The 25951-nt window shown below is 39.5% G+C and overlaps 1 protein-coding gene and 1 long non-coding RNA gene across 13 annotated transcripts in view; both read left to right on the forward strand.

Annotated features, from left to right (window-relative positions):
* The first annotated feature begins 7073 nt into the window (after window positions 1-7073).
* On the forward strand, window positions 7074-9421 carry LOC117296458. The gene is made up of 3 exons (XR_004519764.1): window positions 7074-7286; window positions 7804-7934; window positions 8809-9421. It is a non-coding gene; the product is annotated as an uncharacterized LOC117296458 (long non-coding RNA).
* Window positions 9422-14181: 4760 nt separating this feature from the next.
* LOC117296316 (PC3-like endoprotease variant B) overlaps window positions 14182-25951 on the forward strand; it is a 28132-nt gene continuing 16362 nt past the window's right edge. For 3 of the 12 annotated variants that reach the window (XM_033779165.1, XM_033779178.1, XM_033779177.1), the window contains exons 1-4: window positions 14182-14562; window positions 17923-18064; window positions 18259-18434; window positions 19380-19461. The gene's annotated coding sequence lies outside the window, so the exon portion shown is untranslated. Of the gene's footprint in view, window positions 14589-16555; window positions 16595-17266; window positions 17313-17656; window positions 17878-17922; window positions 18065-18258; window positions 18435-19379; window positions 19462-25951 lie in introns of those variants that run through there. The other 9 variants (XM_033779167.1, XM_033779168.1, XM_033779166.1 and 6 more) reach the window with 9 other exon arrangements.

Here is a 25951-nt window from a genome sequence, read left to right on the forward strand (position 1 = left end):
CTTCTTCGTTTTTTTCTTTTCATGTTTCTGTTGCAAAAAGTTTAAACTCTTTGGTGCATATTTGTAGCACTGATTACAAGAGTACCTCTTTTGCTCAAAATGGAAACTTGAAGAAAAAAAATGCAAATGTTCTCCTTCAGACACACCAGTTAAGTTACCCCCCCCCCCCCCCCAATGGAACTATGCTGTCCTGGAGTATGACAATAAACTACACCCCAGGCTTACCTGGCTCAACATCTGTCAGTGCCTGGTTCACACCTAGAAGAAGACGACAGTTCTCCTCGATCATGGGCCTTCTTCACCTCAAGACCTACTGGGCCATTTCTCCTTCAGTAACTAGGGTATCAATTTGGGACTAATCTCCTTCAAGAGCTCGTTCTTCTTCGTTTTTTTCTTTTCATGTTTCTGTTGCAAAAAGTTTAAACTCTTTGGTGCATATGTGTAGCACTGATTACAAGAGTACCTCTTTTGCTCAAAATGGAAACTTGAAGAAAAAAAATGCAAATGTTCTCCTTCAGACACACAGTTAAGTTACCCTCCCCCCCCCCCAATGGAACTATGCTGTCCTGGAGTATGACAATAAACTACACCCCAGGCTTACCTGGCTCAACATCTGTCAGTGCCTGGTTCACACCTAGAAGAAGACGACAGTTCTCCTCGATCATGGGCCTTCTTCACCTCAAGACCTACTGGGCAATTTCTCCTTCAGTATCTAGGTTATCAATTTGGGACTAATCTCCTTCAAGAGCTCGTTCTTCTTCGTTTTTTTCTTTTCATGTTTCTGTTGCAAAAAGTTTAAACTCTTTGGTGCATATTTGTAGCACTGATTACAAGAGTACCTCTTTTGCTCAAAATGGAAACTTGAAGAAAAAAAAATGCAAATGTTCTCCTTCAGACACACAGTTAAAATACCCCCCCCCCCCCCCAATGGAACTATGCTGTCCTGGAGTATGACAATAAACTACACCCCAGGCTTACCTGGCTCAACATCTGTCAGTGCCTGGTTCGCACCTAGAAGAAGACGACAGTTCTCCTCGATCATGGGCCTTCTTCACCTCAAGACCTACCGGGCATTTCTCCTTCAGTCACTAGGGTATCAATTTGGGACTAATCTCCTTCAAGAACTCGTTCTTCTTCGTTTTTTTCTTTTCATGTTTCTGTTGCAAAAAGTTTAAACTCTTTGGTGCATATGTGTAGCACTGATTACAAGAGTACCTCTTTTGCTCAAAATGGAAACTTGAAGAAAAAAAATGCAAATGTTCTCCTTCAGACACACCGTTAAGTAACCCCCCCCCCCCCCCCAATGGAACTATGCTGTCCTGGAGTATGACAATAAACTACACCCCAGGCTTACCTGGCTCAACATCTGTCAGTGCCTGGTTCGCACCTAGAAGAAGACGACAGTTCTCCTCGATCATGGGCCTTCTTCACCTCAAGACCTACTGGGCCATTTCTCCTTCAGTACCTAGGGTATCAATTTGGGACTAATCTCCTTCAAGAACTCGTTCTTCTTCGTTTTTTTCTTTTCATGTTTCTGTTGCAAAAAGTTTAAACTCTTTGGTGCATATTTGTAGCACTGATTACAAGAGTACCTCTTTTGCTCAAAATGGAAACTTGAAGAAAAAAAATGCAAATGTTCTCCTTCAGACACACCGTTAAGTTACCCCCCCCCCCCCCAATGGAACTATGCTGTCCTGGAGTATGACAATAAACTACACCCCAGGCTTACCTGGCTCAACATCTGTCAGTGCCTGGTTCGCACCTAGAAGAAGACGACAGTTCTCCTCGATCATGGGCCTTCTTCACCTCAAGACCTACCGGGCCATTTCTCCTTCAGTCACTAGTGTATCAATTTGGGATTAACGTCCTTCAAGAACTCGTTCTTCTTCGTTTTTTTCTTTTCATGTTTCTGTTGCAAAAAGTTTAAACTCTTTGGTGCATATGTGTAGCACTGATTACAAGAGTACCTCTTTTGCTCAAAATGGAAACTTGAAGAAAAAAAATGCAAATGTTCTCCTTCAGACACACCGTTAAAGTAACCCTCCCCCCCCCCCAGATGGAACTATGCTGTCCTGGAGTATGACAATAAACTACACCCCAGGCTTACCTGGCTCAACATCTGTCAGTGCCTGGTTCACACCTAGAAGAAGACGACAGTTCTCCTCGATCATGGGCCTTCTTCACTTCAAGACCTACTGGGCCATTTCTCCTTCAGTAACTAGGGTATCAATTTGGGACCAATCTCCTTCAAGAGCTCGTTCTTCTTCGTTTTATTCTTTTCATGTTTCTGTTGCAAAAAGTTTAACTCTTTGGTGCATATGTGTAGCACTGATTACAAGAGTACCTCTTTTGCTCAAAATGGAAACTTGAAGAGAAAAAAAATGCAAATGTTCTCCTTCAGACACACCATTAAGTAACCCTCCCCCCCCCCCCAGATGGAACTATGCTGTCCTGGAGTATGACAATAAACTACACCCCAGGCTTACCTGCCTCAACATCTGTCAGTGCCTGGTTCACACCTAGAAGAAGACGACAGTTCTCCTCGATCATGGGCCTTCTTCACCTCAAGACCTACCGGGCAATTTCTCCTTCAGTCACTAGTGTATCACTTTGGCACTAATCTCCTTCAAGAGCTCGTTCTTCTTCGTTTTTTTCTTTTCATGTTTCTGTTGCAAAAAGTTTAAACTCTTTGGTGCATATTTGTAGCACTGATTACAAGAGTACCTCTTTTGCTCAAAATGGAAACTTAAAGAAAAAAAATGCAAATGTTCTCCTTCAGACACACCGTTAAGTTACCCCCCCCCCCCCCCCAATGGAACTATGCTGTCCTGGAGTATGACAATAAACTACACCCCAGGCTTACCTGGCTCAACATCTGTCAGTGCCTGGTTCGCACCTAGAAGAAGACGACAGTTCTCTTCGATCATGGGCCTTCTTCACCTCAAGACCTACTGGGCAATTTCTCCTTCAGTACCTAGGGTATCAATTTGGGACTAATCTCCTTCAAGAGCTCGTTCTTCTTCGTTTTTTTCTTTTCATGTTTCTGTTGCAAAAAGTTTAAACTCTTTGGTGCATATTTGTAGCACTGATTACAAGAGTACCTCTTTTGCTCAAAATGGAAACTTGAAGAAAAAAAAATGCAAATGTTCTCCTTCAGACACACAGTTAAGTACCCCCCCCCCCCCAATGGAACTATGCTGTCCTGGAGTATGACAGTAAACTACACCCCAGGCTTACCTGGCTCAACATCTGTCAGTGCCTGGTTCACACCTAGAAGAAGACGACAGTTCTCCTCGATCATGGGCCTTCTTCACCTCAAGACCTACCGGGCGTTTTCTCCTTCAGTCACTAGTGTATCAATTTGGGACTAATCTCCTTCAAGAGCTCGTTCTTCTTCGTTTTTTTCTTTTCATGTTTCTGTTGCAAAAAGTTTAAACTCTTTGGTGCATATGTGTAGCACTGATTACAAGAGTACCTCTTTTGCTCAAAATGGAAACTTGAAGAAAAAAAATGCAAATGTTCTCCTTCAGACACACCGTTAAAAATAACCCTCCCCCCCCCCCCCAGATGGAACTATGCTGTCCTGGAGTATGACAATAAACTACACCCCAGGCTTACCTGGCTCAACATCTGTCAGTGCCTGGTTCACACCTAGAAGAAGACGACAGTTCTCCTCGATCATGGGCCTTCTTCACCTCAAGACCTACTGGGCATTTCTCCTTCAGTACCTAGGGTATCAATTTGGGACTAATCTCCTTCAAGAACTCGTTCTTCTTCGTTTTTTTCTTTTCATGTTTCTGTTGCAAAAAGTTTAAACTCTTTGGTGCATATTTGTAGCACTGATTACAAGAGTACCTCTTTTGCTCAAAATGGAAACTTGAAGAAAAAAAATGCAAATGTTCTCCTTCAGACACACCGTTAAGTTACCCCCCCCCCCCCCCAGATGGAACTATGCTGTCCTGGAGTATGACAATAAACTACACCCCAGGCTTACCTGGCTCAACATCTGTCAGTGCCTGGTTCGCACCTAGAAGAAGACGACAGTTCTCCTCGATCATGGGCCTTCTTCACCTCAAGACCTACTGGGCCATTTCTCCTTCAGTCACTAGTGTATCAATTTGGGACTAATCTCCTTCAAGAACTCGTTCTTCTTCGTTTTTTTCTTTTCATGTTTCTGTTGCAAAAAGTTTAAACTCTTTGGTGCATATTTGTAGCACTGATTACAAGAGTACCTCTTTTGCTCAAAATGGAAACTTGAAGAAAAAAAAATGCAAATGTTCTCCTTCAGACACACCGTTAAGTAACCCTCCCCCCCCCCCCAGATGGAACTATGCTGTCCTGGAGTATGACAATAAACTACACCCCAGGCTTACCTGGCTCAACATCTGTCAGTGCCTGGTTCACACCTAGAAGAAGACGACAGTTCTCCTCGATCATGGGCCTTCTTCACCTCAAGACCTACTGGGCCATTTCTCCTTCAGTACCTAGGGTATCAATTTGGGACTAATCTCCTTCAAGAGCTCGTTCTTCTTCGTTTTTTTCTTTTCATGTTTCTGTTGCAAAAAGTTTAAACTCTTTGGTGCATATTTGTAGCACTGATTACAAGAGTACCTCTTTTGCTCAAAATGGAAACTTGAAGAAAAAAAAATGCAAATGTTCTCCTTCAGACACACCGTTAAGTACCCCCCCCCCCCCCCAATGGAACTATGCTGTCCTGGAGTATGACAATAAACTACACCCCAGGCTTACCTGGCTCAACATCTGTCAGTGCCTGGTTCACACCTAGAAGAAGACGACAGTTCTCCTCGATCATGGGCCTTCTTCACCTCAAGACCTACTGGGCAATTTCTCCTTCAGTACCTAGGGTATCAATTTGGGACTAATCTCCTTCAAGAGCTCGTTCTTCTTCGTTTTTTTCTTTTCATGTTTCTGTTGCAAAAAGTTTAAACTCTTTGGTGCATATGTGTAGCACTGATTACAAGAGTACCTCTTTTGCTCAAAATGGAAACTTGAAGAGAAAAAAATGCAAATGTTCTCCTTCAGACACACCGTTAAGTTACCCCCCCCCCCCCCCAATGGAACTATGCTGTCCTGGAGTATGACAATAAACTACACCCCAGGCTTACCTGGCTCAACATCTGTCAGTGCCTGGTTCACACCTAGAAGAAGACGACAGTTCTCCTCGATCATGGGCCTTCTTCACCTCAAGACCTACTGGGCAATTTCTCCTTCAGTACCTAGGGTATCAATTTGGGACTAATCTCCTTCAAGAGCTCGTTCTTCTTCGTTTTTTTCTTTTCATGTTTCTGTTGCAAAAAGTTTAAACTCTTTGGTGCATATTTGTAGCACTGATTACAAGAGTACCTCTTTTGCTCAAAATGGAAACTTGAAGAAAAAAAAATGCAAATGTTCTCCTTCAGACACACCGTTAAGTACCCCCCCCCCCCCCCCCCAATGGAACTATGCTGTCCTGGAGTATGACAATAAACTACACCCCAGGCTTACCTGGCTCAACATCTGTCAGTGCCTGGTTCACACCTAGAAGAAGACGACAGTTCTCCTCGATCATGGGCCTTCTTCACCTCAAGACCTACTGGGCAATTTCTCCTTCAGTCACTAGTGTATCAATTTGGGACTAATCTCCTTCAAGAGCTCGTTCTTCTTCGTTTTTTTCTTTTCATGTTTCTGTTGCAAAAAGTTTAAACTCTTTGGTGCATATTTGTAGCACTGATTACAAGAGTACCTCTTTTGCTCAAAATGGAAACTTGAAGAAAAAAAAATGCAAATGTTCTCCTTCAGACACACCGTTAAAATACCCCCCCCCCCCCCCCCAATGGAACTATGCTGTCCTGGAGTATGACAATAAACTACACCCCAGGCTTACCTGGCTCAACATCTGTCAGTGCCTGGTTCGCACCTAGAAGAAGACGACAGTTCTCCTCGATCATGGGCCTTCTTCACCTCAAGACCTACGGGCATTTCTCCTTCAGTCACTAGTGTATCAATTTGGGATTAACCTCCTTCAAGAACTCGTTCTTCTTCGTTTTTTTTCTTTTCATGTTTCTGTTGCAAAAAGTTTAAACTCTTCGGTGCATATGTGTAGCACTGATTACAAGAGTACCTCTTTTGCTCAAAATGGAAACTTGAAGAAAAAAATAATGCAAATGTTCTCCTTCAGACACACTGTTAAAATAACCCTCCCCCCCCCCCCCCAGATGGAACTATGCTGTCCTGGAGTATGACAATAAACTACACCCCAGGCTTACCTGGCTCAACATCCGTCAGTGCCTGGTTCACACCTAGAAGAATACGACAGTTCTCCTCGATCATGGGCCTTCTTCACTTCAAGACCTACTGGGCCATTTCTCCTTCAGTACCTAGGGTATCAATTTGGGACTAATCTCCTTCAAGAACTCGTTCTTCTTCGTTTTTTTCTTTTCATGTTTCTGTTGCAAAAAGTTTAAACTCTTTGGTGCATATTTGTAGCACTGATTACAAGAGTACCTCTTTTGCTTAAAATGGAAACTTGAAGAAAAAAAAATGCAAATGTTCTCCTTCAGACACACCGTTAAGTTACCCCCCCCCCCCCCCAATGGAACTATGCTGTGCTGGAGTATGACAATAAACTACACCCCAGGCTTACCTGGCTCAACATCTGTCAGTGCCTGGTTCGCACCTAGAAGAAGACGACAGTTCTCCTCGATCATGGGCCTTCTTCACCTCAAGACCTACTGGGCAATTTCTCCTTCAGTAACTAGGGTATAAATTTGGGACTAATCTCCTTTAAGAGCTCGTTCTTCTTCGTTTTTTTCTTTTCATGTTTCTGTTGCAAAAAGTTTAAACTCTTTGGTGCATATTTGTAGCACTGATTACAAGAGTACCTCTTTTGAGAGAGAGGTAGTTTCTCACTCAAAAAATAATAGACTTCAGCTGAAGCCTTTAAATGTGCAACTGAAAGCACACAACGTTGTGAAAAGGGGTGTTTTTTCTTTCATTATTTTCTTGGACTTTTAGGACCAATTGAGCCTAAATTTTCACAGGTTAGTAATTTGCATATGTTGGTATACACCAAGTGAGATTACTGGTCTTTGACAATTACCAACGTGTCCAGTGCCTTTGAAATGCTTTTTTTTGTAATGAACCGAATCTTCATTTATTTCACAGTAATTTGGTGACATGGAGCGTTAAGGACCAGTTACTGAGATGATGCCATTCACCCAAGGAGTTGGTGCCTTTGATGAGACTATGATGTGTGGGATGTAGGCATTCTGCTGTGATCCTTGAAGGTAAAATTCTTTATTGAAACGTGTGTGTGTTTTTTCCTTTCTGTTAACCCTGGAACATCCTCTTCTTTTGAAAGCCCTTTTCTGGTGCGGATCCCCCCTTTACCTCGGGTTAACCTTATTACAAATTAACATTTTGAAGTCGGCAGTGCATCTAATTAAGTGAAAGTTTATGTTTATATTCTCGTACTGCATATTAAAACAAAATACTGCAAAAATCGCCACTTATAAAAATCCTTGTTTTTTTTCCACATGCCTGTGACTTTTTTAATTTGAAGGACTACTTCGCTGCTTACTGCACAATACGCTCAATATACTTGAAGTAAGCTACCATAAGCGCTTATTTTTTGCTTACAGTAAGCAGAGCCACAAAATTAGACCCGACACATGCCTGGTGCATGCGCTTATTTAAAAAAAAACTCCAGGACTCACGCCTGCCTGTTTTGGAAAATCCTGGATCTGCCCTTGCTTTTAAATACAATGTTTAACAATCTAAGAAAGTACCTCATTTTGTTCTCAGGAGTTTGATACAAGATGCATAAAGGAGCTGGGATGATTTCATTTTTCTAAGGAGGTGGTGCGCTCTGGGACCCTGATGTTGATGAGTCTTCATTCTTGTGGCACATGATAAATGTACTTTGATCTATAAAGGTAAAACCAAAGATAACAGTGGGTGCGTTTGATTATAGCTTCCTCAGGTCGACCTTGATGTGCCATGGTACATTCGAATAGCTTTGGCGTCATTCCAGGGGCTCACTCGGTTCAGCCCCAAGTGCCCTGCTTGTGGAATGGGTCACTTGGGGCTGGCCCCAGGTACATGAAGTCACCACGAGAGGATGAGTGACCATTCGTTTAGCTCATGTCAGGGGCCCATCCGAATGAGCACCGCACAGTCAACCTTGAGAAGCTAATCGAATGCACCATGTGATGCTATCACGCTAAATGGTTCATTTGTCGGAAAATATCAGAATGATGAAACAAGTCAAAACAGGCCAATAATAAGGGTACAGTTTTCAAAAATATGTTTGTTTATATTCAAAAGCCCAAATGTCTTAATTGATTTTGGGCAACTTCCTTCTGATAAATAACATAAAAAAGGGGTTTGAATTAGCATTGAAAGAAAATCCCCTTTTGCATACTTCGGTGTTTCTACTTTCACAAGTTTCGAACCAAAAGTGGTATCAACATGGGATTTAACAGTATTAAAGCAGTGTGATCATGCTCTTTAAAAATGTACAACAAAATAATTAGGGTCTAAAAAAGACTCATCCTTATTTTGAAATGGTTTGGGGTTTTGGGTTTTTTGAAAAGGAAACCTTTTTTTTACAACTTAACCTTCACTTAAACTTGTTGTTTCACCTTTTCATAAGTGTTGCATACTGCTGTATTGGGTTGTATTCCTTTTAAAACAAAATTCTAGTCTTTAGTCTTTTAGGGTTGTTTATTGAAATTTATTTAAATTTCACTATTTCTTGTAATTTCAGGCTCAAAGTTCACTTGTCTTATTCCTCCATTTCTTTTACAGAGACTCCTAGTTACAAGATCATCTCCCACAAGATGAACAGAAGGCCGTCTTGATCTTCTCAGTTGCTTACCGCTGCTCGAGGACAAACCTGGACCCAATTTCATAGGGTCTTTTCTGCCATCTGCCATTCGGAATGCAGATGCAAAAAGTAAAACAAAATAAACAAATGTTTCAACAAATGTTCAAATTTGTCCGATCAAAAAATGCATTTCTGGTATTTTATTTCCTTTTGGAAACTGCATAAGAAAGGCAGAAAAGACCCCCGGGGAAACAGAGAAATGTTACCCTCGACTGAGCATTTTGGTTTACAAATCATTGATCTACACAAATTGGCCTTGTAGTTGTGTGGTTATTCTTTGTGAGCTAACATGGTTCGCCAATTTGTAGAACAATTTTTTTTTTGACTCAACAAAATTGTGCACCGCCGCGTGTTAGCTCATAAAGCAAAAGGGAAACCACACAGACATACTTCTTTGAACATATTTCCAACCATTTTTGTCTCATAAAAAAATGTTTCAAGCACTTTTTACCGGCAAAAGCGCCCGATCCAAGGCAACGTGTCCCTTTAAGTGCAGTTAAAGGCAGTGGACATGTTTAGTAAACACTCAAAATATTAATTAGCATAATAAACTTATTTGGTAACAGGCAATGGAGAGCTGATGATAGTATAAAACATTGTGAAGAACAACTCTCTGTGGGTGTTAATTTTTGAGAAAAAGTTAATTTCTCACTAAAATATTTGAATCTGAGAAAGACTTCAGGCATGGTTTCTTTCTCAGGGATCTAATAGAGCAGAAATTTCGTGCAACAAGGGTGTTTATTTTTTTGCAGTTGACCAAATGTACCAATATTTTCACAGATTTATCATTTTATGCATATGCAGTTGGGATATACCAAGTGAGATAGCTGATTTTTGACAATTACCAAAAATGTCCAGTGCCTTTAAACTATTATAGGAAAATCATATATTGGTCTAAGCTTTGTAAAGAAGTGTAACTATTAGTAACTAATAACTATAAGTTAATACCAATTGAGTCAAAAAGCCTTCTGTCCAGTGGTGTTGGGTGGGGGGGGGGGTGCACTTTGATTTAAACCAATAATGTGAAACTTTTGCTCCCTTAGAGGATATTTTGAGATCAAAGACCTTTAATCAATACCACTCTCTCCTTTAATCCAAATAGTGATTTTAGATAAGAACATTTCAGAAAAGATAACAAATTATCTAATGGTATTTTTACTACAACCAAAAGAGACTAATTCAAAAGGTGAATGTGGCCATTTGGGACTGTATTAAGACAACAAGTAAAGTAAATTCTAACAAAACAATTATGCTGCAAACTTAAAAAACTTAATTTTTTCTGAAATCACAGTACAAGATGGTTAGTTTTTCATTGCTTCATACATCTGAATCACTGCTCAGGTGTATGACTCTATAATTAGCTGCTATTTGCAGTCTAACTATTACACATAATTAACTATAACTCATGTACTGTGCACGGGTGACTTCTCGTACACATGAGTTATTACCTTTTGTACCCAGTATATGTACACAAGGTCTTGTGTACTTTCATGTATCATGTACAACTGACCACTTCGTACGTATAATTTATTATCTCATACATATGATTCATTTTCATACATTAGATTTATTTGATATGTATGACTTTCTAAATCGTATGTGAGACTTATTATTTACGTACGACTTTTGTACATCATGATACTTTATGTCCAACTCATTATCTTGTACATAGATTTAGAGTTAAACACATTTTCAAGCTTGCAGCAACAAACTTCAGTGTGATTTGACATAATCCAATTATAAGACATAGTTACTATGCATGGCAGTAGTTGTGACTGGAAACTTTTAGCATTGGATTTTAGTAGAACTGGATAGTGATTGTGTGTGTTGGTGATTTAAAAGTGGACAGTGATTGTGTGTATAGTGATTGTAGGCATTTTTGTCATCTGTTTTCAGCAAACTTCTACTGCCATCATTGTGACTATTTTTGAAACTATTTGAACCAATGTAGACTACAGACCCTTTTTGGAATTGGCCATGTTCCCTTGTGATCATAACTGAATACAACGGATGCAACTTTTTAGCCGATTGTGATAAACTTGCAAATCATTATCCTAGATAAAGATATGGTTCAACAATCTTCAAAATGAGTCAGGAAAGAGTATGGGTATGATCACAGGTCTTTATATAAAATCAGCGGTGTAAACAGACATTTTTATTAAGGAAGGGGGGGGGGGCAAGCAAGGAAAATTACATACTTTCGGGAGAGGGGGGGGGGGGCTATCAAATTCAGTTGTGTGTGTTCAATCTATTTTTTAGGGATGGGGTGGGGCAAGGTTTCTGAACACCCCCTGGGCCCACTTTCATAGAACCGGTGCAGAAGCATAAAATACTGCTTTAAATTGAGCAGGATACCAACCCAAAGTTGTACATGCGACATAGTTTGGCTGAAAACCTTATTCTTGTAGCATAATCTGTTTGCTTAGCTAGTTTGTGTGTTTAAGCACCTCTATGCAATTGGGCACAGGTTACACCACTGGAAGAGATGTTGGCTCAGTTACAAAGCATAAGGGATTTAAATTTTAGGCCCTCGGTGATGTCAAAACCATCATGATGGTGTTAACATCGCTGAGGGCCTATAATTTTAACTGTACCCCAGAATATTTAGCAGTCAATATTTCTTGTATGAACCAAACAATATAAATTCTTGTAATCTGATTGGTTAAATGATTTCCTGAACTGACAAGGCCTACAGCGGGGGCCTTGATTTTGAAAACAGTGTCTTGCGACTCTGGTGTTTTAATTATTTTCAGGGCGGGGGCAGTCGATTGCTGTGTCCACTCACACAGTATAATTATAATATCATCCTGACAGAAAAAAGGAGGCCCAGCTATTTTAATGGCTCCACTTTTAACCAATCAGATTAAGGAATCTATTTATGAGGTATATGATAGATGTTCTTGAATAGAGGACTGGAATGATTATTGTTCTCTAAAATTAATGTTGTACAATTCTTTTTATATTAGCTCAAAATGTGTCTGAAGAAAAAGCATTCCAAAGGGTTTGGGGAGAGACAAAAGATGGTATTTGGAAAATTGCTACCAGAAGAAAGTCTGTAGGCCCATATTGGTCATTCTAGCTGGCAACAGCAGTTTAGAACACAGCTAATATAATTATTTGAAAGATATCAGACAATTTTGGGTAGATATAAAAAAGCAAACCATTAAGAGTTACAACTTTCTGGCAGCCACAAGGTTTTCCAGAGGGTTTTGCTCACTGGGTGTTAACTCTGGTTTTTAAACCTGTGGGACTATTTATAAATTATAGTTGCCAAAAAGTGAAAAGTAACAATTTTTGTGTGCAATATAATGCTATACAAATTACAAATTTGGTTGATATAAATTACAAAATTTGAAAGAGGTACAATTTGCTGGCTGCCACAAGGTTATTCCCGAGTGTTTTCGCTCAATGAGTGTTACGTCCCTTTTATATGAGCTCAAATCCTAAATGAGATTAAACTTATCTTTTTATAAAACAGTTTTTGACAATATTTTTCAAATGAAATCCCAATGGGATGCAATATGTGTCATGAATGAACTGGGAAAAACCCACATGTGTACACTGTGTTGATCTTTGCAATTATGGGTCAGCAAATCTCATTTTGTGACAGAACTCAATTTATAGGAAAACTTTGGTTTAAGTTCTCTTTTATTAATACTCTTTAATTTATCTTTTATTGTTGTACTTACTTAATAGTAATTGTATTATTTGCATGCGTTGCATTTGTATAGCAGGCAAAATGTGTCTGATGAAAAGGCATTCCAAAGGGTTTGGGGAGGGACAAGAAATGGTATTTGGAAAACTGAAACCAGAAGAAGGTCTGTAGGCCCATATTGGTCATTCTAGCTGGCAACATCAGTTTAGAACACAGCTAATATAATTATTTGAAAAATATCAGACAATTTTAGTTGATATCAAAAAGCAAACCATGAAGAGTTACAACTTTCTGGCAGCCACAAGGTTTTCCAGAGGTTTTTGCTCATTGGGTGTTAACTCTGGTTTTTAATCCTGTGGGACTATATGTATAATATAGTTGCCAAAAAGTGAGAGCAACAAACTGTTTGTGTAATATAATGAAATTACAAATTTGGTTGATTAAAGAGGTACAATTTGCTGGCTGCCACAAGGTTTTCCCGAGTTTTTTCACTCAATGAGTGTTACATCCCTTTTATATGAGCTCAAATCATAAATGAGATTATAAACTTATCTTTTTATAAAACAGTTTTTGACAATATCTTTCAAATGATATCCCATTGGGATGCAATATGTGTCATGAATGAACTGGGAAAAACCCACAATTGTACACTGTGTTGATCTTTGACATTATGGGTCAGCAATTATCTCATGACAGAACTCAAATTACAGGAATACTTTGACTTAATGTCTCTTTTATTAATACTTTGTTGTACTTTCTTAATAGTAATGATATTATTTTCCTGCGTTGCATTTGTATAGCAGGCAAAATGTGTCTGATCAAAAAGCATTCCAAAGGGTTTGGGGAGGGACAAGAGATGGTATTTGGAAAATTGCTACCAGAAGAAGGTCTATATAGGCCCATATAGGTCTAGCTTGCAACTTCAGTTTAGAACACAGCTAATTTAATTATTTGAAAAATATCATCAGACAATATTTTGGTTGATATCAAAAGCAAACCATAAAGAGTTACAATTTTCTGGCAGTCACAAGGTTTTCCAGAGGGTTTTGCTCATTGGGTGTAACTCTGGTTCTTAATCCTGTAGGACTATGTATAGTTGCCGGAAAGTGAAGAGCAACACAAGTTGTTTGTGTAATAATTGCTATAATTATACATTACAAATTTGGTTGATATAAAAAAGCAAATCTTAAAATAGGTACAATTTGCTGGCAGCCTCAAGGTTTTCCAGCGGTTTTCGTCATTGAGTTTTTCTCTGTTTTTTCATCCCGTGGCACTATGTAGTTGCCGAAAAAGTAAAGAGCTACATGTAAAAAGTTGAATGTCTGTATTATGAGATATCTTTTGTTAAAATAATAAAAGAGTAAATAAGAACTTGAATAGAGAAAAGACTCAAGCTTGTTAATTATTCAGTGACTTTTGATGTGTGGCAACATTGTTTACAGGATATGATGGCAAACATAATTATTTAAACTTTCTTTGTCATGTTTGAAAAACGGGGCACAATTCCATAAAGCCTGTAAGCACCGTGTAAGCACAAAAAAGTATTGCTTAACAGAAACATAGCGCGCCCTCTTGTGACACATACAGGAGAGTCTTGAACCAAGACTACCGCGTCAGCCGCGTAGTCAGAAAGTAGAACACATACAGTACAGGGAGGTTTCAAAATGTCTCCTTACTAATTTTCTGAAGGTGAGTCAGATTTCTCGTTCACCTTCAGAAATTAGCGAAATGAAGCACTCGTCACCTCCCTGTACTGTATGTATTCTATTTTCTGACTAGCGGTCCAGGAATATAGACTGGTTCCGTAAGACTGTATGGTACCCTGTATACCGATGACGTCCGTATGTGTATCGCAGTATAAAACAAACTTTAAAAAACAACTATTTTTTAGCAGAGCAAAAGGTCACAAAAGTCGTTTATGAATCAACCCATATCATCGTTTGTTAACTGTGGGCGGTGGACTTTCAAAGCTTGGCCGGCCGATGGCTGCCGTGTACAAAACGAGGAAATTAGAGTCGGGGTAAGACTAAATCACTAAGTATAAAGGTAGCAGTTTAGCACAATGAACAAAAATTAACAATAGACCTTATGCTAGGGAGGCCGGCACTTTTCATGTTTTTTTTTACGAACCCCACAAGTTTGGTACCATTGTAAAGAGAATTTAAAGAGAAATTCAATGGTGTAAAAATCAGCTTCATAGCTGAAAGTATAGAGAAGTTATGGTAATTTAAAGTTCAAAAATAGGCGTTTTCTGTCTGTAAGTAGGGAGGCCGGCACTTTTCATGTTTTTTTTTAAAGGAACCCCACAAGTTTAGTACCATTGAAAAGAGAATTTAAAGAGAAATGCAATGGTGTAAAAATCAGCTTCATAGCTGAAAGTATAGAGAAGTTATGGTAATTTAAAGTTCAAAAATAGGCGTTTTCTGTCTGTAAGATTTTACTGACGCAAATCCAAAATCACAAAATTGTATGTTGGGTGGCCATAACAAAAATAACTTCAAATTCATCATACATGAACTAAATTACCTTAAAAAATAATTTGGAGGTCTCCTTTTCTGTAATCTTCCATTAATTGGTATGTGTACAGCTGCTCATCTTCGTCATATTTGATGTTGAACCAAGATGGATATCCAGGGACCTATTAACAAAATTGTTATTTTAACAATTTTGTTAAACAAGAATGTGTGCTTACATTGTACCAGCCTTTATTTTCGTCAATATATGCTAGCCACATGGAGTCTTGCTCCTCATCTGATATATCTGACTCCGAAATATCTGTATATCTGCATATTAATTGTACAAAAAAGGTAATTATTAATTGTACTTGATTTGTCAGGGCCCTTGAAAAAGTTCATCATAAACCATAGATGGGAAGCAAATTCATCCTCTTCTAGTCTAGAGAAAATAAATAAAACAAATTATAAGAAAAATTTAAGTTTGTTTTATTTATTATTGAATTAAATTTAAATGTTTATCATCAACAATGTCATTAAATGGTAAAGAAATTGTGGTATAAACAATGTAAACAAAAAGTATAGGCCTTACAACACATGCACTGTGTTGACTGTTGTCAACAAAGCCTGAATAAAATTCCACTCACAACTGCAACGATGTTTTTTGCGTTTGCCATTAAGGCCGAGTTATAGTCGGTCGCGCGATGGTCGGGCGTCGGAAATCTGGACGCGCGATCATAAAAAGACACGGTTTTTAGGCCTCAGTCTTAGGATTGCGCGCAAGATTTCCGTCGCGCGACCATCGCGCGACCGACTATAAACCGGCCTTTAGACCTCCCCATTAAAATCGCCCATGCGACCATTTTGCGCCTTCGTTAAAAAAAATAAAAAAATGTATCCTTTATTGGTGAATGTATAAGTGTTCAGAAAAACATGGTTTCATATAAGTTTCATCGACTCCTGATGTGTGTATTTTGGAGTTTTTTAAGTAAAAAACATGGTAGAAAACTGTACCTTTTTTGGCCTCTTGCAAACAGTCTTGTTAAGGAGTCACCACATTCGCGAAAGTTGGCATGTCACACATCAAACGAAAGAGCTTGCTTTCTTCTACAAAATGATGACATCATCTATGCAAACCCCCCTAAATCTCGCGAGATCTAGCCTAAAACGCGAGTTGGCATTAGGACCAGAAATCAAGATGGCCGCGCCCAAGAGTTGACGCGTCGGTAAGTCAGCGCTGATTAAGCGGGATTTTCTTGAAATAATTCATCTCATAAACCATACCCATTGGGACAAAAAATAACACAAATGAAAAGATCAATCTTTCATCTACTGAAATATTGTTTAAATTCCTACTTTTGATGAATGAAAAGGTCAACAAACGCTGATTATAAATTTTGTTTTTTACACGCTTACAGATATAAATCTGAAAACAGTCGTTTCACTGGCCTCCCTACTTATGCATTGACGTCATCCAGTCGCCATCTTTGAGGTCAAACGGTGACGAAACAATCAAAACGCACATAGATTGACCAATGAACAATCTCCTTTTGACCTCAATGCGGGGGCGCCGTACTGAAATGACGTCATGTGCATAAGGTCTATTATCGTTACCAGGGGTGCGTTCCACTCGCGCAAACGACTCGCAACTGTTCGCGCAAACGTTTTTTTATCGTTTGAACGATTGGTGCGTATACGCGATGTCAATATGGCGGCGCCCTGAAATGAAGATGGCGCGCACCATACGTAGGTTTTTTTTAAACTTCGTTTTTGCTGCAATAGTCCTCTTTTTGACATCATTACATCAACTAATTAACTTTGTTATTCCAAATCTGCATTATCATCTACCAAAAATACAATGTAATTATGTTTGTGACAAAGAAATAATACCGTATGCTTGTCCGCCATTTTAAAAATCACTCGCCAACACCTCCCAAGTATGTTCGCCTAAAGTTGCCAACAGTTACAAGTTTCTTTTTAAAATCTTATTTTGTTTCACTATTTAAAGGCAGTGGACATTATTGGTCATCACTCAAATTAATTATTGGTATAAAACCTTTCTTGGTGACGAGTAATGGGGAGAGGTTGATGGTATAAAACATTGTGAGAAACGGCTCCCTCTGATTTCTGAAGAGCCATAGTTGACGAGAAAGAAGTATTTTTCAGCGAATTTGAATTGATTTTGAGACCTCAGATTTAGAACTTGAGGTCTCAAAATCAACCATCTCAACGCACACAACTTCGTGTGACAAGGGTGTTTTCTTCTTACATTATTATCTCGCAACTTTGATGACCGATTGAGCTCAAATTTTCACAGGTTAGTTATTTTATGCATTATGTTTAGACACATACATTAACTGTGAAGGCTAGTCTTAGTGTCCACTGCCTTTAAATGTTTAAAACACACAAAGCAAGCTAAGTAAGAGCTAGGTGAACACATTCAGCCGGTTTAAATTGCCGTGTGGCTGGTAGGGAATGCGCCAGCATACGACATTTTTGGTTATTTCTTAGGCAAAATAGTAGTTGCGACAACGTAACCCTCCTCCAGACGGCTGCCAGGCCGGAGGGTTACGAGATTCTTTCGAGTGGCAAATGACAATCTGGTCCACTCCAGTCAGTCCAACACTACTTCTAGAAACTATAGTATAAAGCAAAATATCAAGAGAGGGCGCTGTTGAACCCACACAAAGATAATAAGCGATGCGTGCGCAAGTTGTGCATGACAACATACACCGCTTAGCAATCTGCCCCATCTGCCTACCCACAACGCATTGTGGTTCTGAATCGCGATAAACCTTATGCCTGCATGCTTTATGTATGAAGAGTGAACGGCATGATTTCTTATATGACTTGGGAGGTTGGATGGTTTGGTTTAATGAAAGGTTGGTATCCTGGTGCTATCTGATTGTTGATTTTTCTAATTGCAGGCAAGACCGCCCCTGAAAATGCGTGGTGTCCCATGTAAGCAGCGTTTTGTGTCTGATTTGAACGGCCTATTTTCTGTCTATAAGCCAACTGGAATTACCTCAGCTTTCCTAGTCAACAGACTTAAGCAAATCCTCTTCAGTGGTAAGAAAGTTACAATGTTGTTGAGAGTTGTTGGAATTTCAGAGCCCAAATTTATGTGAGGTACCAGATACTGGTTAATTAGGTTCTTGGTATTTTAATGAAAAGTAAGGAGATAAACAAGTCATAAATAAGACACAGTGTAGTGTTGGTTGTTTAACCGTTGTTTAACCGTTTTTTTTAATGTTTGTTCACAGAACAAAAACGTCAAGACCAGGACCACAGCCATCACAAGACGAAAGGAATCTCACAGCCATCCAAGCGACTTCGGATTGGACATTGTGGAACGTTGGACATGAACGCCTCAGGTGTCTTGGTGGTTGGAGTTGGGACAGGTACAAAGATGCTGACTAATATGCTGAAAGGGAGAAAGGTAAACGCATTGCAGGTTCATTCATGCCCTCTTAACTTGATTTGGGGTTGACCTTAGAAAAATTTACTAGAATGGAACTCAAACCAAAAACCACTGGATTAACTTGCCGGGGCTCTACCAACTGACCAACTGAGCTATCTAGCCCTATGTTGGCAGTCTCCCTATTTTGTAATTTTCTTTGTTTGAGGGGGGGGGGGGGGGCAGTCAGTCGCCATACAACCGCTAACTAGCGTGTAGCCAGGATCAAGTTATAGGTTTGCAGTGAACTGCAGTGGCACCCTGTCAGGCCTGTATGCTTCTTCTCATGTGTACATCGCTTTTGTGTAGTGTTGTTTCTGAGAAGAACCGGTGGTTGACGACTCAACAGTTTGATCAGTATGCTTTGATCGTCTTCAGAAGGATGCTGGACTCTGTTGCTGTTGCACCATCAAGCCAAGCCCAAGTACCGGTTAATCTTTTCGGCAGCATCCAGCAACAGAGTCCACCTGGAAGGGGATCAGAGCATACTGATTGAAACGTTGAGTTGTCAACTGCTGGTTCTTTACAGTACCAAGACTATTTTGAAAGAAATTTTCACATGATGCTACCACAAACCTCAACCGCTTCTACTCATACAATGTAAAGTTTTTAAATCCTACTTTGAATTTGGTCGGTCTCTACCAATCACAGTCTATAAGCTTTTGAATTTATTCACATAGATTTTTTTCCAGCAACATTCTCTATAAGCAGCCCTTTGAAGTTGATTGGTCTACTCTTTACCAACCCTTCTCAATAAACTCTTAAACTTATTGACAGACTTTTTAAAAACCCCAAGCAGTATTTTCTACTTGAGCAGCTCCATGAAAATGAGCCCTTGGAATTTAACCTTAGAATTATGTTACTAATATTTGTTTTTGTTTGTTTGCTTGTTTGTTTGTTTGTTTGTTTTGGGGGTTGGGGTTACAGCGTTACCACGCAGTCGGATGTCTTGGTTCAGCTACAGACACACAGGATGCACTCGGCAAAGTTACACTTCAGTTGCCATTAGGTAAAGTACATTTTTAGTGATGGTCCTGATATTTTTGGGTGTAGAACATAATCGACAGGATCGGTGTACAAGAGTCAAAAGGTAAAATACTTTCATAGAACTATCCTGTAAATATTAGTGGACTAAAGGGTGAGTGTTAACGATAAAATTACTGATTATAGCTGATTAGAGTCGAAGTGAAATGGTAACAGTAGAATTCAGAGGTTTTGGCTAATTGGGAAATTCACATAATGGTAATATTTTTATGTCTGACACTTATTCATGCTCAAATTCCAATCCTGAGAAGCTACGATGATGTTGCATGAAAAGCTACAATAAGCGCGGGAGTGGGGGGGGGGGGGTGCGTTTCATCAAGCCAGCCTTCCAACAGAAGAGCTCTTTAAACTTGCTTGTAGAATCCATTTGTGACCAAGTCAGGAACATGCCATAGACCAATTTCATTGTCACCATCTTACAAAGAAACCTCCCCCTATTGGTCGAAGTGAAAAGTCTTCTTAATGCATGCAACCAACCTTGCCAGAAATACCGAGGCACGCCACCTTTTCTGGACCATACTGAGTCCTTCATTTTGCAGCACAGGACCTATGGTTTACGTCCCATCTGAAGGACGAAGCAATAATGTTCAGTGTATTGCACTTAGCATAACCTAGGACTTTTCGCTTGTGAGTGAGCGTACATCACGCTGCTAAAGCATTCTTCGCTTATACAGCTAGTTCAGAAATGGAGCCTAGTCTGTAAGTGGAGAATGGTGATTGTAAGGGCAGAAATCTGTGATAAGCAGAGCTATGAAACTTGTTTCAATTGCTTATTTACAAACAGGAGTATGAAATGGGGGTAGAAACAGTACCCGTGTATCAACTAATATTTGCAGTTTCTTAAACAATATCATCTCTTTTATTTGACTGTTTTATTGTGTTGATTTTGCACATGTACATGTAGGCTCAATGGTAAGCTGGCCACAATTGCCAATACAGTATTACTGTTCACACTTATAGACTGTGCAAGTCCCACTTTCCCAACAACAAAATATAATTTCTATAGTCATAAACTCTGTTTAACTTAACAGCAGAATCCTGCACACTTAAAACTCAATATGGTTGAGAACAAGTTGGTTTGTGAAGTTTGAATGCATGCAAGACTTACATATAGTCTATTAAGCCTTTGCAATTCCAGCTTGGGTTTCAGGCTTGAATTCCTCAAGGTTATGGCCTGTGTTGCCCAGAGCCCAATTTCATAGAGCAGCTTAAGCACACAAAGGAGTTAAGCATAACCAAATTATGCTTACCAGAACAAGACTATCAGCCAAACTACCATGTCACATGTACCATTTGAGCCTGGTATCCTGCTCATTTCTGCTAAGCAGAAAACTACTAAGTAATGTTATCTGCTCTATGAAATTGGTTCTTGGTCTTGATCTTGGTGCCCCTTAATTTGTTTTGGAGAGATTTTCCAGTGGAAGTGACCTTTGCTAAATGAAAATGGCCTTGTCCTCTTAAGGGCCGGTCGAATTCACGAGCAAAACCAACTATCTACGCCGAATGCCTTACCTTCGCCTAGATCTTTATCTTGTTTGTTGATTGATTTTTATTTATTATTTATCTAAGTAATATAAAATTATGTCCAATCATTCAATGATTGGTTAATTATGTTTGTTTATGTTTCTTGAAAACACGTCTACAAAATATTGAATATTTATGAGAATATTTTCATCGGCTGAAAGATGGAGAATTCCCCTCAAGTTGGAACAAGTCCTAACTGTAATTTGGGGGATTGTCAAAGTTTGGGCAGAACATCCGCAAAAAGTATGCCATTGTTGTCTGTGTCTGTTTTACTCGCTAACTAACTTGATCAACCAACGTGAAAGCTGAAATTTACCATACAGCTCAAATGGCAGTGCGCATGAACTGTCCTCAAAGCATGATTACGACACACAAAGCTGGGTTCCATTTCTATTGTTGCTTGAAGAATGTCGTATACACTTTAGCTATGTATGTTTTATTTATACTTTACGATAGAAAACTATCTAGTCTTATCTACACTTCACTGCATAATACACAATAATAACTCTTCCCCATACACAGTTGTGGCGTTAGCGAAGCACAAGGAGCGACGCCTACTCTTTTATTATATAAGAAAACATAAGAAAACATGAGTATTATTATATTATATTAACTTTACGTCATACCATTAAGCTGACATTGTACCTTCTTTGCACTTTGTACTTTGCACATGTTGCACTCTGCACATGTTGCACTATGCACTGTGCACAAAAAACAAAAAAAACACACTGCTTTGTACTTTGCACTTTGCACCTTGCACTTTGCACCTTGCACTTTGCACCTTGCACTTTGCACATGTTGCACATGTTGCGCTCTGCACATGTTGCGCTCTGCACCTTGCACTCTGCACTGTGCACTAAAAAACACATCATTGGGGGAACACGACTTCCAGGAAAAACCAGAGAAGTTACTCTGGAAACCTGTGCCCAAAGACATTCAGAGTCCCCCTCCGTGAAGGTGTTGGACCTCACCTTGGCTGCCAAAATTAAATTTAAGTAAATTACCTTACTTATTCCATCGTAATTAAACTTAACGAGAAGTACGCTGTGAAAGTGCTTGCTAGACTGACTACAATACCTTTGTAAACTCCTTTTAAACCTCCCTCTTCACCCCTATTACATAATGCCCACCTGATATGCACAATGCATTGCTCGAATTCCTATAAGACAATTATTTCCCGCTATACTACGAACCGCGGGAAATGTGTAGTCTTATCTACACTTCACTGCATAATACACAATAATAACTCTTCCCCATACACAGTTGTGGCGTTAGCGAAGCACAAGGAGCGACGCCTGAATAGAATTTTTCAAAGCAAGAGTGTAGCAGTTAAGAAAAGTGATACAACTACATTATTTTACTCATAGTCCTATGATGAGCGACTCAAGCTTCTTTACAAATACCGATGACTTTGAACTACGTAACCATATCTACGAATTATTTAACAACGTTTTGTCTATCTCTTGCAGAACAACTTTTATTATTATGGAAACCGCTAATGTAAACTTCTATAGCTACTTTCTGTAGTTACAGGCCAAGGCTTTTGCTTACTTGTAGCCTTTTTTCAATAGGGTCTTCAACATACCCGTCTTTACTCTGTTCTCTCCTCCATCGACCATGCCGCCTGAGACAACGGTCACTTACTTCTTTTTTGGCCGCTGTCGTAGCCCCGCCGGATCTAAGGGAATGTACCCCGAAATTACCGTTAGGTGCTACTGAACCTAACATCTTAAGAATGCATTCCCTAGCTCTAGAATAGCTTAACTTTTTATCTTTTGTTATTAACTTGCAAACATTCTTGGTTCTATAAGCTGGTTTAAACAGGAAATGGTTCGAATCGGAAGTTACACCCGCAACGGACATAAATCTCAACAGCATATTGTATGGACACGCTGAACTTGAACCTTTAGCAATTGAAACCTCATCGCCTGTTCTGTACTGATCTGTCTTACTTTTCTGTATGGAAATTACAAAATAATCTGGTTGGATGTTTAAATCTTTACATCGAATGGAACTTAATTCGTCATATCTCAGAAAACCTGCGAATGCTGTAGTTATCATACACAAATCTCTTATTACAATTACGTCATTGCTATTTACAAAATTGTTACAAAGATCTATTATCATGTCGGCAGTGACTACATCTTTTTTAACAGTTTTGTGACCTGTAGTCCGCTTTGCGGCTTCGTGAAGATTCCTGACGAAGGCGTTATTAGTGGGATCGTCCAAGCCGTTTATTTCATGGGCCCATTTGATACCATAAACGGCCGCCGAAATGACATGGTGCGTTGACCCCGTGTCCAGTAGTTTTGTCAAAAACACTGCGACATGAATTGGTCCTGCTGGTAAGTCACAAAAATTGTTCTGGTTGCAAAATTGTTGCCATCTCTTGAAACTGTTATAGTATTTACAAACTGTGCTGTCGCTTCTGGCTGCCATCATGTATCTGCACATCTTCTCCGCGACGCCTTCTTCACTAACTCCCGCTGTCTCTAATGCCTCACTTACACTGCTCCTCAGATGGATACCTGGTAAAGAAAAAACAAACAAATTGTTCCATTGTCTCGTATTCATCAAGTATCGTTTCGGATTGTGTGAATCATATCCTTGCCAACTGGCTATATTTGATTCAGAATACAATTTTCAAAGCGATTAATTTGAATTTCAATGGATTATCTGCAAAAATGCCATTACTGCCGGATCCTTTGCGGATCACATTTGAACAAGGTAACACTTCCTTAGCTTTTACAAAACTGTGAAAAACCTCTGGTTCTGCGACCAGCGAAGGCCAAAATGGAGACGATCTCCATAGGGGAACAACAATAGTCCCATTCGCCTTGTCCTTTTGCATTTTCTTCAGTGTTCTCAGAATTAATCTTGGTGGCGGTACCACCCAGTTACATTCGTTTGACCAATTCTTAGTGAATGCATCTACGCCTTCCGTTCCAGGACACCACCACCTGGAGTTAAACTTCTTACACTGTGAGTTCAAATTTGATGCAAACCTGTCTATGGAGTGTGGGCCCCAAACTATGTCAAAATAAGCAAATATTCCTGGCTGAATTTGCCAGTCATCACTGTCAGTTGTTTTGCTGAGAGTATCAGCCAGTACATTATATTTCCTTTTAATCCATTCTGGTTCAATAACTATACTTTTCTGCTCACAAAATCGATTGATATTTAATGCAATTTGCTGAAGATTAGATCGTCTGCTACCCGAATTGATTATTCTCTTCACATTTTGATTATCGGTAAACCATTTAACTTTCCTGTTTTCTAACATTTCAGTGTTGCTTTTCAGTACTCTTTCTACTGCTACAGCTTCTCTCCAACTGGAGCTTTGCTGAGCCTCTTCCTTGTTCCATGAACCCACCACTTCTGTGCCTTCAAGTAAGGCTCCCGCACCAAGGGAAACATACCCGCCATATCCAATAGCGGATGCATCACTATATGCTTCAATTACATGATCAATTTTACTTTCAATACTTAAACCTTTGTCGTTTAAGGTTCTAACCTCCTTCTTCCAAAATCGAATCTCCTCATAAGCCTCATGGTCTATTTTTACTGGGGCATTCCAGCTTGCCCTTGTATCGATACAACGATACAGGGCACGAGTTTGCAATCTTACCAATCTTCCTATAGAATGTGTTAAAGAAATAATCTGACCAACTGCTGAAGCTAAAATTCTGGCTGGAATCAAATGACACTTATCCGAATCCATCTGATAAATAATTGACTCAAGCATCTTTTCAACTCTATCAATTCTATTTGGTATAGCATGTAATGAACCCGAGGCCATGAGCCAGCTGAAACCCAACCATTGTGCACTTTGCGAAGGTTCCCAGACGCATTTTTCATGTGAGATCAGGAAACCCAAATCCTGCAATGATTTCTGCACTTTGTTACTGAGTATGAGTCCTGCTTCTAAAGTACTACTACCCGCTAGCCCATCGTCTATGAACATGATAATCTTATGACCTCTAGACCTCCACAATGTCAGAAAAACTTTCATAATTTTAGTGAAAATGTACGGTGCGGTTGCCAATCCAAAAGGAAGTACATTGAACTGATAGTAATGTGTTACACCTTCTTTGTCCCATGAGAAACCGAGATATGGTCTATGCTGCTCAAAAATTTCAATATGATGATAAGCTGACTTGAGATCAAAAGTAAACAAGTAATCCCCTGTAACAAACATTTGTTTTGCAACGGTAACATCTTCATACTTAAATTTGAACTGTGCCAAATGTGGGTTGATATCCCTACAATCCAAAACTAGTCTTGGCTTACCATTTTTACTGAAAGCAACCGTCAAGGGATTGACACATGATGGTTTGTGTAACACTTCTGAAATACAGCCTTTTTCTTTTAGTTTTTCAATCTCTGTTGCAACTAATAACTTGTTCTCCAAAGCCGACCTATTGTTTTTCAAATGAAAAACACCTGGTAGTGTTCTAAAGGGTATTCTATACCCGTCTACAATAACTGCCTTTATATGTTCATTTACTTTCGCTTCTTCCCAGTGTTTTAAGGAAGCCTTTAGTCTACCTACTGTTGTTAACACAAACGGTTTATTTGGTACATCTTTTGTTTCCTTGATTAACACCGATGGTTCATAATCGGTTTTCTGATTCCAGTCAAAACTGAGATCAATAGTAGAACAAATATTATCACTTATCTTATCACTTGGAAGTTGTCGTCTCTGTGGGCACGAATACTTCCAGTGCCCTGGCTGGCCGCAGTTGAAACAGAGCCCCGGTTTCTTGGCTGATGTCACGCTGCTCACGCTCGTTTGTTGAGTGTTTGCTCCTGACCTCCCAGCAGGCTGAGAGGCCGGCCATGATGAAAATCTTGTGGATTTCTTTATTCTTTTGGCCTGCTCAATCTTCAGCTTCTTACTGGCTCTGGATTCAGCCCGGTTGATTTTCTTT

Source organism: Asterias rubens, chromosome 11 (assembly GCF_902459465.1).
Source record: "Asterias rubens chromosome 11, eAstRub1.3, whole genome shotgun sequence".
NCBI lineage: Eukaryota > Metazoa > Echinodermata > Asteroidea > Forcipulatida > Asteriidae > Asterias > Asterias rubens.